The 12,195-nt window shown below is 44.3% G+C and overlaps 1 pseudogene across 1 annotated transcript; it reads left to right on the forward strand.

The window, feature by feature from the left end:
- The first annotated feature begins 7,410 nt into the window (after positions 1-7,410).
- LOC309523280 (BTB/POZ domain-containing protein KCTD16 pseudogene) lies at positions 7,411-8,058 on the forward strand (annotated as a pseudogene). Its single transcript has one exon. The product of its transcript is annotated as a BTB/POZ domain-containing protein KCTD16 pseudogene (transcript).
- The last annotated feature ends 4,137 nt before the right edge of the window (positions 8,059-12,195 follow it).

The raw sequence follows: 12,195 nt of genomic DNA on the forward strand, positions 1-12,195 counted from the left end.
TGCACGAGGGAAGTGTTTTGCTCTAAGTAATAGCAGACATGGCCTGTGCACATTCTGGCCAGATGGCTCTGTCCTTTCCTCTCCTGACGCCTGAAAACTATGGAGTTTGGCAAGTAAAGATGAAAGCGCTTTTACAGAGGGAAAAGCTATTTCACACGATAGAAGATGACCCTCCAGATAAGGATGGTGATGATTGGGCTGAATGGCATGCTGCAGATATGAAAGCCCGAGGGACAATTGTTTTGAGTGTTTCAGACCACTTGCTGGTGAACTTAGAGGGTCAAGAGACTGCACAAGCTGTTTGGCATAAGTTGAGAGATATGCATCTGAGGCAGAATGCTGGTTCCAGTGTGATTTTCTTTAAGAAGCTGTGCAGGCTGCAGTTGGAGAAAGGTGGTGATTTGCCTAGCCATCTATCTCAATTAAAGCGTCTCAGACAAGACCTTGTTCAGCGAGACCTGATTATTTCAGAGGCTGTATTTGCAATGCTGATGATCAATAGCCTAGATGAGTCTTATGATGGAGTGGCTGCCCAGATTTCCACAATGCCTTCTGACCGGCTAACAGAAGATTATGTGTCTAGCGTGCTTCTGAATGAGTGGGATCGCAGGCAGGCTGTTAGAGAAAGCCGGGAAAACTGTGCTGTTAAAAATATGCTTGAAAATGTGCCTGAGTCTTCAGCAGGGGAAAGTGAAAGTGAAACTGCTGCTGTTAAAGCTTTGAAATTGAAGCGGTGCTTTTCGTGTGGAGCACAAGGCCATTTGAGTTTCCAGTGTAAGAAGTCTTCAAAGAAGAAGGGAAACTTCAGAGGCAGAGGGGGAGGAGGAAGAAATCCCCAAGCACCTGCTACTTCAAAGGCCTTGATCTCTCGCAGTTCCAGTCAACATGGGCGGAGTTTCTTCGTGGTCGACTCTGGCTGTTCAAACCACGTGGCCAAAGATAAGAATCTCTTTGTTCAGCTTGAGAAGCAAGACAAAGCAATTCATCAAGCAGATGGGACAGTTCTCACGAGTGTGGCTCAGGGAACTGTGTTCTTAAAGAGCCTGAATGCAACTATTAAGAATGTCCTGTATGCACCTGATATTCAGGACAATTTGTTGAGTGTTTCCCAGCTTGATCGTCAAGGGTTTAAGGTGGTGTTTGCTAAATCTCGCTGTGAAATTCTTAGAGATGGCAAGCTCATTCTGTATGCAAAATGTGTAAATGGATTGTACCAATTGCCTTTTGTTTCAGGTACAGGCACTGCAGAAGCAACTGAGAAAGAGTGTTGCAATTTATCTGTGGATAAGAATGAGAAGTTGCATGACCAATGTATTCATTATTATCACCGTATTTATGCTCATCTGAATTTCCAGGCTGTGGCAAAAATGCCTGATATGGTTCAGGGTATGAGATTGAAAGAATGTCCCTACCGCATGAAATGTGTTTCTTGTGCTGAGAGTAAGGCAAGGCAAGCTCCCAAAGGTACAGAGTCTGGGAGAGAGGCCAAGAAACCATATGAAGTCATTCATGCAGACTTAGTGGGGCCTCTAGCGCTCTCTAGAGGCAATTCAAGGTTTTTTATGGTTCTGATAGACTCCTATTCAAAATATATTTGGATCTATATGCTGCAGAAAAAGTCTGAAGCTTTTACCAAGTTTCGCCAGTTTTGTAAATGGCTCAGAAATGTACATAATGAGAATGTACGTTTTCTTTTCACAGACAAGGGTGGAGAGTTTTGTTCAGAAGAGTTTGAGAGTTTTCTTTCTGAACAGGGCATTGAGCATAGGACGGCCACGCCCAGATCACCCTGGCAGAATGGTTTATGTGAGAGAGTAAACCAAACCCTGCAGCAAGGAATCAGAACGCTGTTACATGATTCGGGGCTGCCCAATCCCTATTGGGCCGAAGCTCTTTCGTTTTTCTGTCATGTGTATAACAGGAGATACCAGTCTAGTGTAAATTGCACCCCATATGAGATGCTTCACGGAAGAAAGCCATGTGTAAAGCATTTTAAAATTTTTGGTTCGGAGGTTTGGGTGCACACCTCGCAAGGTGACAAACTGAGCAAGCGTGGAGAACATGGTATTTTCCTAGGATATGAAAAAGGGTCTTATCGTGTTCTGATCACAGACACGAAAACCATAAGGCTGACCAGGAGTATTGATGACAATCCACAATGGGACAGAGTTGGTGTTTTTCAGTGCCATCCCATTTGTGATGATGGTGCAAAAGGGGCAAAGAAAGTTAAGAGAGAGGCAAGTGTTATTGGTGGTGATAATCCTGATGCCAATGTAGTTCCAGATGATGGCACAGATTATCAGAGCCCAAAAGCCTCAGGTGAGTCTGACGCTGACTCAGACTTAGCAGCTTCATATACTTTAGCTCCCCATTCTCCCAAAGAGGAGGAAGCACCAGAACAAGAGGATCAGAGAATTTTGCGCAGGTCCGAGAGAACAACCAAGGGTGTACCACCGAAAAGGTTTTCTGAAGAGTTTGCAAAGACTGCGGTCACGAGCAACTCTGGTGGGGTTTTCAAACCTAGCATGAAGTGTGCTGAGAGTAGTAGCACAAAACGCTTTATTTATTTCCTTACCTGATATTTGAAGGAAAGCGTGTATTTGAGTTCTGAAAATGGTTTGTTCAAATCTGCCTAATTAGAAATATCAATTTGCATTTGAGAGGAAGAAATGTGTATGAAGATTTTTCTAGAAGCTGCTTATTCAATGATATTGTAAAAGTGTTTTATATGCTGGGAAGAGAGATACCTGCAGATATGTTAACCAAGGTTGTAAGCAAAGAACAACTTTTGGAGTGTGTGTGTAAATTGCAGTTATGTTAAAGATTCTTGAAATGGTCAGATGAAATGGGGGAGGATGAGGAGATTTCACCCCTCCCATACCCAAGAATCTCCTGACCATCTCCTGATGGTCTCTGCTGACTCTCCAGAGAAGAGGAGGCGTGTCCTGCCTATTTACTTATTCTGCCCAGCAACATATCTGTGTGTGTGAGAGAGAGTCAGTCAGTCAGTGTATCGGAGAGAGTGAGAGTGTTAGAGATCCTAGAGATAAGATTGCTGCTAAGAGCAGCTGCAGACTCTCAGTGTAGCATTGATTTATGCTCAGAATACTTAGCTCTGTATATAGTTTTGTACCATAGTTGTAGTTATAGAATAAAAGGAAGATATTTTACAGAGCTGCTCTCCGAGTGGTTTATACTCTGCAAGACTCTGCAAAACTCTGCTGCGCAACAACTGAATTATTGAGACAGTGAATCCGGTGCTCTCAGCTCTAAGCTGTGAGTCCACAGCACTGTGACCTGTTCCTGCGGGAAGGAGGTCTCTGGCGGTGCTACCCAGCTCGCCCAGCCCAGTCGGGGTTGAGGTACATGAGTCCAATTGGCGCACTGGCTCTAGGGCGATGCTGACACACTGTACCTATGTACAGAAATTGGGTTTGTACTGAGATTGTACTGACACGCTGCCCAGTGGTGTTCACAGAAAGGGGGAGGATGTTAGTTTCTGTTCTTATCACTGAGCTGCTGCTTAGAGTCACAGGACTCTGTTTACATTCCAGGGATTGCAGGCTATTGGAAGTCACACGGGAGGGGAGACGGGATGTGACGTTAGTGGTTTCCTGTTTCCTTTGTTCTGTTTCTCTCTGCTTTCATAGAGAGAGGATGTCTTTTCTGACTGCGTAGCTTAGAAATAAAACTCTTTACAATGTAGCCCAAACCTCTCATCTCTTCCCTGTGCTGGGAACTCTGCTGAATGGATGGAAACGTGCCTTGGAGCCTCATCAAAGGCTCTAGGTTGTTAATTATTCGTCGGAGGCTATTCCGGAGACTAGGACGGAAAATAGAGCTTTATCAGCTTGGCCAAGTGGAGATTCCGACAAGGGCTCCCCCAAAAGTTTCTGTGAACTGCCGTTTGTTAAGGTGGTGAGACTTTTTAGGAGGCCCCCTATTCCCCTCACAAAGCTACCATTCCCAGAGTGGTTTAACAGTTCCCTCTACCTGGTGTACTCTGGGAATGGCAGCTCTGTGCGAAGAATGGGGGGGGGGTCTCCTAACAAGTCTCACAACCTTTAATAAATTGCAGCTCCCAGGATGCTTGGGGGGAAGCCATGAGTGTTTAAAGTGGTATGGTACTGCTTTAAACATACAATGCAGATGGCGCCTCCCTTGAATGCTGCTTTCCATGCTCCTGAAGCTGTAACATTCTAGGGAACAAGAGATACTGGTTGCCTTTCCCAGTACATTCAGCTCAGAAAGCCAATCATGTGGACTGCTGGTGTAGGGATAATCGCGGAGTGGGGTCCGGAGGGAGCACAGTTCCCCACCATCAGGCAGCCACAGTCTGCCTGCATGCGTGACCCTGGGGTGTGGGGCACCCCCCCCGACAAGCCACAGCTGTCTGAACATCGTTTCCTCTGTCTAACCTTTTGCGGTCTCAGTAGTCTGTGGTGTCCTGTCTGTAACCTTTGTCCCTGAGACCTCTTGTCTCCTTCATCATACACTGTGCAAGGGGGAAATAACTTTGTACCACCCCAAGATCTTGGGACCCGAAGATGTGTAAAGGTCACAGGCCAAAATGTATTTGCCTGGTTTGCATATTTGACTCAATAAAAGGAGGCTCCACAGGGCTGGCCGGCAGCTTGCATGCAGCTCACCTGTGCACAGCTCACCTGATGATCAACCAATGTCTTGTGCCTTCACTTCATGCTGGTAGCTATGTGCAAGTCCAATATTTTTAAAATTATCATTACTAGGCTGAATTCAGCAATGCCACCTTGGTCTGTGTTGGCCACATGGATTGACAAGGATCATCTTCAGCTGACTTTGTACATGGGTACAATTGGAAGGGCTGAGACAACAATCCTGGTTCTTCATTTACTTCCCAAATTTCACTTGCTGATTAATAACCAGTTTTACCTTCCCAAGGAAAGACCAAAGCAGCTAACAAAAGGAAACATCAGTTTAAAAATAATAATTTGTTGTTGTGCAAAAACAAATATCAGGAATGTTGCCATTGCAACTTTGCCTTACTGAGCTCAGAATATTGCAGGGGACTTTCATGGGCGAGGCAGAGCCTATCCTCCTCTTTTTCTTAGACCTGTCCTCCCTTTCTCTTTGTCTGATACTCCATCCTTCCATGGTTCAAGCTCTCTAATAGATGATCTATGATGCCAACGACTAATAATTATAAATTATCTTTATTAATATGGAATTAAGTGTTATAACCTGTACAATGCAATTGTAGTTAATACAAGGCAGTTTCCTATTTGGAATAATAATAATAATAATAATAATAATAATAATAATAATAATAATAATATAATTTATTATTTATACCCCGCCCATCTGGCTGGGTTTCCCCAGCCACTCTGGGCAGCTTCCAACAAAATATTAAAATACAATAGTCCTTCAGATATCAAAAGCTTCTCTAAACAGGGCTGCCTTCAGATGTCTCCTAAAAGTCTGGTAGTTGTTTTATCCTTTGACATCTGGTGGGAGGGTGTTCCACAGGGCAGGTGCCACTACCGAGAAGGCCCTCTGCCTGGATCCCTGCAACTTTGCTTCTCGCAGGGAGGGAACCACCAGAAGGTCCTTGGCGCTGGAATAATAAAATAATAAAAAATAAAATAATAAAAAATATAGTAAAATCCTTTTTACAGAAAGGTTCGGCCTTGCTGGCATCCTCCTAATATTGACAAGCAGAGGGAGGTTTGATGGCATTTTTTTATATAATATCAATCTCACCATAGTAGTCCATTGGGACAGCAGACCTTTGTGCCCTGTGACACTTGGTGAGTGTAAAAGACAGTTTTTCTAGTAATATGTCCCATTCATAAATAATGCCAATACTATACACGCCTGTCCATCAAAAAATTATTCAACAGGACTAATTATATTAATGTGTCTATCCAATACCCATTCAACTGTATAATTTTATCGTGATTCTTTTTTTATATATATATAATTTTTATTAACAGGCCAATCACATCACATTATCCAAATCACATTAATTCCAAATTATACAGCCAAATTTTAAATTTTGTTGGGGGTACCCATACATCAAGCTTCGAACGAGTCCAAACATCACTTATATTGCTGCTTTAATTAAACAATTCTATCCAGTTCAATCCAGATAGTCCTTTATTACTTTCTTCATCTTCTTGTTGATATCGTATATCCCTTTCTTTGCAATCTCTGATGATCTTCACAAGCAGATTAGAGACAGGCATCCTCTGTGTGGGTTTTGTACTCTCCAAAGATCATATCACTCAGGAACAGCCACTATTCCACGCTTCCATAAAAAATTAGTCTTCGGTCTGTCCTTTAATTTTCTCAGGCTTGCCAAGTATATCAGGAGGGCTCTGTCAGGTTAAGATCACATTCCAACCATCCTTCTCATTCCAATGGTCCTGATTCTCCTCCCCCTGTCTTTCTTTCTCAGGCAAGCCTGTCTTAACGAGACACCATTTTAAACTGCGTCATAAAATTTTCCTCCGTTCTCATTGTTTACCAATCATCTCCTTAACTATAATCCACTCCACACAATTCTTGAATTCCTGCTTGTGGTTAGTAAAACACAACTATCTTATTTCTTTCTGGGGTGGAGGGTTCTTAATATCACATAGTGCAAAGAAAAGAAAAGTTTTTTCCTCCACCCCCCCTTCATTCCAAACATACAGTCTCTTAATGGTGGTTCGTCAGATGATTTACTTATCCATCCGTCACTCCTGGTCACAGAGATCCATTACTCAGCAGTCTTATCTCCCGAGCATTGCTTGATGTATGTGCTTTAGCTTCATTCCAATCATATGTTTCCAATTATGTTTCCAATTATAATTCCGAGCTGAAGCGAACCAGCACGCGCTAATTGGAATCGGCGTCAGGAAGAGCTGACCTCATCGAGGGCTCGTGCCAAGTGACCGGCACCCCCGTCTCTCGAATCCGGGGGTGCATTGTGGACACCGCTGGCAAGGCAGCCCCCCCATCTCCTTGGGGGGGTAGGAAGACTGCATACTTCCCATAGCAGCCTCTTAATTACCTTGTATGGGTCAGAGAGATGTTATTGTTGGCCATCTTCCAATGCGCCACCTGGTGCCCTCCCAATTTTATCATGATTCATTCTATACTGTGTACACAAACAGTACACAAACATGATCTAAATTACAATACTTTTATTTGTTTTTTTATCTTATATTTTGGAAATGTGCATCCATTTGTTGTTTTTCCTTTAAATTTTTTTGGGGGGCCCAAGAGAGTGGGGACCTAAGATATGGCTTACTGAGCTTATATGTAAATCCAGCACTGGCTGATGGCTGACGCAAATATTCATTTGTTCATTCAAACAGCCTCTGGGTCGCAGCGTCCGGCCGCTGTAACTCCTCTTCTTTGGCTGGTTCTTTTTCAGGCGGGTAGGAGATGGCCTTGGCAGACCCCGGAGGCGGCGGTGCCCAACTCGGCTCGGCCTTCCCGGAGATCATGGAGCTGAAAGTCAGCGGTCAAGTCTACCTAACTCGCCACAGCCCCCTGCTGAGCGTCCCTGACTTGTTGCTGGGAGAGATGTTCATCCCCAACAGCACCCGGCCCTTGGCCCGCAACATTAAGAACCGCGTCTTCGTCTACCGAGACAGCTTCCTCTTCCGCTACATCCTTGACTACATGAGAAACCGGCGCCTCGTGCTGCCGGAAAACGTCCCAGAGAGGGGTCGGCTGCAACGTGAAGCCGAGTACTTCCAACTCCCGGAGCTGGCCCGGACATTGGCCCCCAAAACTGGCTGGCAGGACTTGGACAAGGAAGGCCAAAGCGACTCCAAGGATCTTTTCCCTGGGGCCAACCCCCCAGGAAGCTTGTCTGGCGGACAAAGCACACGGATACCTGGCTTCATCACCATCACCTACGGGGGCTTCTACACCTTGGGCCGGGACAGCCAGACGGGCGCCAAATTTCGTTATTTGGAGAGGATCACAGTCTGCGACAAGACGGCGCTGGCCAGGAAGGTCTTCAGTGAGGCACTGAATGAGAGCCGCTGTGACGTGGGGTGTATGACAATGTATCCGTTTTGCTGAGGGGAATTCCCTCAGATGGCCAAACTGAGACGCCGGCCGGGAATATAGGAGCAAAACGGCGGTCTGGATTCGAAAGACGGTTGCCACAGGACTCGAGGACTCGCACCCCGAACAAAGGGATGCTCCGTCTTTTATCAGCTTTCCCTTCCTCCTCTGGGGAAGCACCATGTTAGGATATTTCCGTTCCACCTTAAAAGGGTGCAGGCTATGAGTCACAGAGTCTACGTATTTCCTGTTCACAGGATGTTTTATGTTTGCTATTGCTTTCGTTCTCTTGTTGGAGACACTGACGCAGGCAGTCATGTCTTTCTTTGTTCTGATCAACGATGAATAAAACTTGTAAATAATGCTCTCCTGAGTGCAACCTTTGGCTGTGCATTATCTGCTGATAAAGAGTGTGCATCGGCTCTAGAATGTTCTGGAGCTCATGTCGCTAATTGCTGATACTGCGTGTCTACGGGAGGTCGATGGATCATCCGGCAGCCGGCTTGGGGGCCATGATGGACTTTATCTCCCTGGCAGTATCCCAACAACAGGTTATGGGCCCAGATTCACAGCACTTACAGGAGAGTAAGACTGCGACGGACTGCTGAAAGGTATGTGGAGGAAAAGCGAAAGTAAGGCTTTTCTGTTTGCCGCGGCAAGATGCTTTGAACTCTGGCAGGCTAATGGATCTGGGAGCTGCGCCAGAGAATTCGTGATTTATGAGCTGCCGAGATAAGACATTTCTGAAGTGTGAAAGGATCACGGCTCAAGTAAAAGGCTGAGATGGATCTTTTACAATCCTCAGAAGCTGCCCCGTCTCCACCAAAGCTGAATGGCCACAACTATCAGACCTGGGCAAGGTACTGTGAGGGCCAGATGAGAAAGCTTGGAGTGTGGAATACCATTTCTGAGGACCCCCCAGCCCCTGTGACAGCTGAATGGACGGCACAGGACTCAAGAGCCATGGGGATAATTTTGCTCTCAGTAGCTCCTGAAGAGTTAATCACCCTGGCTGGCAAGGCCAGTGCCCGTGAGATGTGGGACGGGCTTAGAGCCTGTCATCTCCGACAAGAGGCTGGGTCTGTGTTGCTTTATTTCAGAAAGCTGCACAGGAAGCGTTTGGAGCCAGGGGAAGACCTTAGAGCCCACGTTTTACATTTGCAGCATCTCAGACAGGAATTGACTCAGAGAGGTTTCAATATGCCTGAGTCACTGTTTGCAATTCTCATCCTGGACTCCCTGGATGAAAGCTACCATGCCGTGGCAAGTCAGCTGGCGACCCTCCCTGCGCAAGACCTCACTGCTACAAAGGTTTTGGCGACTTTGCAAAACAAATACGATAGAAGGAATGCAGCTGAGTCGGCTTGTGCGCTCCAGGGGGAGCAATGTGGGACAGCATTCCAGCCTCCGGGGGGGGGGGGGCAAAGCGTTGGCAGCTGTGAAGTGCTGGAACTGTGGGACGCAAGGTTACACTCAGAAGTTTTGTCCAAAGACTGGAAATAAACAAAGGCAGATGCCTGCAGATGGCCAAAGGCAGAAGAGGGGTGAAGAGCCCATGCCAGTGGAAAACAAGGCTTTGTTTGCTGGCACAGCTTCACCAAAGGCTAAAGGCAAGTCTGATGGCCAGGAGCAGGGGGGAAAGCTGCAAAAGCCCAAGCCGATGGAAAACAAGGTTTTGCCCCTGGGAACGGTCTGCCTGGATAGTAAGAGCTGTCATTTTGTTAAAAGAAATCCCTTTGGCTGGACATTTAATTTGACATTGCGAAAAGTTACAAATCCCTGGACTGTTAAGTAGTAAACTTGGAAACTGTTACAGTAAATTCCCCCTTTTTTTTGAAGATGTTGGGACCTCATTAAAATAACAATTTGTTGCAAGAGCTTTGGAGACTTCTCCCTCTAGAGGAGGCCATTGAAACAGTTGCAACTTGGGCCACAATAACTAAGTACTGGAAATTTCCACTTGAAAACAATCTATAAAGTGTGGGAACGACCTTGGCTGGATGTGAGAGTGTTATGGCTTATGACAGAACTACTAGATCTGGTAAACAATACACGACTAGCACTTCACACCAGCAAAGGGGTTCGGTTTCAGGCACAGTAACAGTTGCAGCTGGACAGACAAAAGCAAAAATAATGTCATCTGACCCTGTGGCACAAGCTCTAGTTAAGATAAATGAGTCTTTGGAATCCCTGACAAAGCAAGGTGCGGAAAACAGTAAACAACTGACAGAGGTCTCAGCAAAGCTTGATTTGAACACGCAAAGTGTCAGTGAACTGGGGAAGAGGGTGACCTCAAACACAGAGACTATTAAAAAAACTTTTAGAAGACTCTGCCACAACTCGAAAGATTGCAGAAGAAGCTAAGGTTACTGCAGATGCTACTCAGGAAAAGATCACACCAATCTGTAAAAAGTTAGAAGAGCATGAGTTGGCTCTGTCTATGCTTGAATTGCAAAGAAAGGAGAGAAATTTGAGAATAAGATCAGTGCCTGAAAGTGAGAAAGACAATTTGGTGGACTTCCTTACAAAAGAATTTCTGGATTTTTGGCAGCAGGAATTAGAGAAGGAAGAATTTAAGATAGTGGCTGCTTTTAGATTGGGCAGAAGACAAAATAGAAAAAAGCCAAGGGACTGCCTGATAACTTTAAGATCCAAAGAAGAAAGAGACAAAATACTGAATTTGCACTTTCAAAGAACTTTGGAAATTGAAGATTCCTTTGTGGAGATCTTCAAGGACATACCTAAGCATATTTTGGATGCAAGAACTCACTACAAAGACCTGGTTGATCTACTGAGAAAGAACAAAATATTCTTCAGGTGGGAATTTCCTCAAGGCCTATCTTTCAAATATAAGGGAAGGAAAATAAAAATAAAATCTGTGCATGATAAAGAGCAATTCTTACGAGGTAACGAGGAAGATCTCTTGAAAGAGGTGGTCGAAGTGGAACCAACCCCGGCAACAAAGGATATAACAGACATCCTAAATTTAACATTCGGCCTGAAATCACCGACGGAAGACGAACAACTACTCGGAGCAGTTGGAGGGGGAAGTAAATAACGTCAGGATGGCTCTGCAACTTCTAAGTTGGAACTGTAATGGTTTGAACCTTCCCCGAAAAAGGAGAAATGTGTTTTATATATTGAAAAAAGAGCAATTGGACTTGATTTGTTTACAAGAAACGCATGTGACAAGGCTGCATAGGAAACTACTCATCAATAAAAGATTGGGACAAGAATTTATTTCATCTGATAAAGTTAAGAATAGAGGAGTGGTAATCTATGCAAAGGAAAAATTATCCCCGAAACTGATGTTTAAAGATGAACAAGGAAGATATTTGGCAATTGAAATTCAAGTACAAGGAGAAAAATTTTTGATATTAGGAATCTACGCACCAAATGAAGGGAAGTCGGAATTCTTTAAGAAGTTGCATGAGACCCTACTGGATTATTTGGATTACAACTTAATTTTGATGGGAGACATGAATGGAGTAGTATCTACGAATATGGACAAAGCACAAAGACAGGTGATCTCTAAAGATGGAAGACTACCAAAGACCTTTTTTGAAATGACTGAGAATATGGACCTGATTGACATTTGGAGAACAAAGAACCCTCTCGAGAGAGAGGGAACTTTCTTTTCTGAAGCTATGATGACATGGACCAGAATTGACCAAATATGGATCACTAGTGGGATGGCTCCAAAGATAAATAAAGTGGAAATCTGCCCAAAAGCCTGCTCCGACCACAATGCTGTAAAGATGGAGATGAAGTTAACAACAGCTGGCTCCTTCAGATGGGAGGATGAATGACACTTTATTCAAAGATGAAGAGGTTTACAAAAAGGCCCAAAAAACTCTGAGTGACTAATTTGAAATAAATTTAAAAACAGATGTTGAAAAAAGAGTAATCTGGGACGCAAGTAAGGCCGTTATGCGAGGATTTCTAATAAAACAAAATGCAATAAAGAAGAGAAGCCAAAATGAGAAAAAGGACAATATTTTGGAAAAGATAAAAGAAGGAGAAAAAAATTAAGATCTAAACCAAAGTCCCAAGAGATTTTGAGAGAAATTAAGTTATATCAGACACAATATATGGAATTGATGAACCAAGAAATAGAATGGAAGATCAAGCAAATGAGACAAAGGACATTTG

The sequence above is a fragment of the Podarcis vaucheri genome (genome assembly GCF_965113315.1).
Source record: "Podarcis vaucheri genome assembly, chromosome: W".
Classification (NCBI taxonomy): domain Eukaryota; kingdom Metazoa; phylum Chordata; class Lepidosauria; order Squamata; family Lacertidae; genus Podarcis; species Podarcis vaucheri.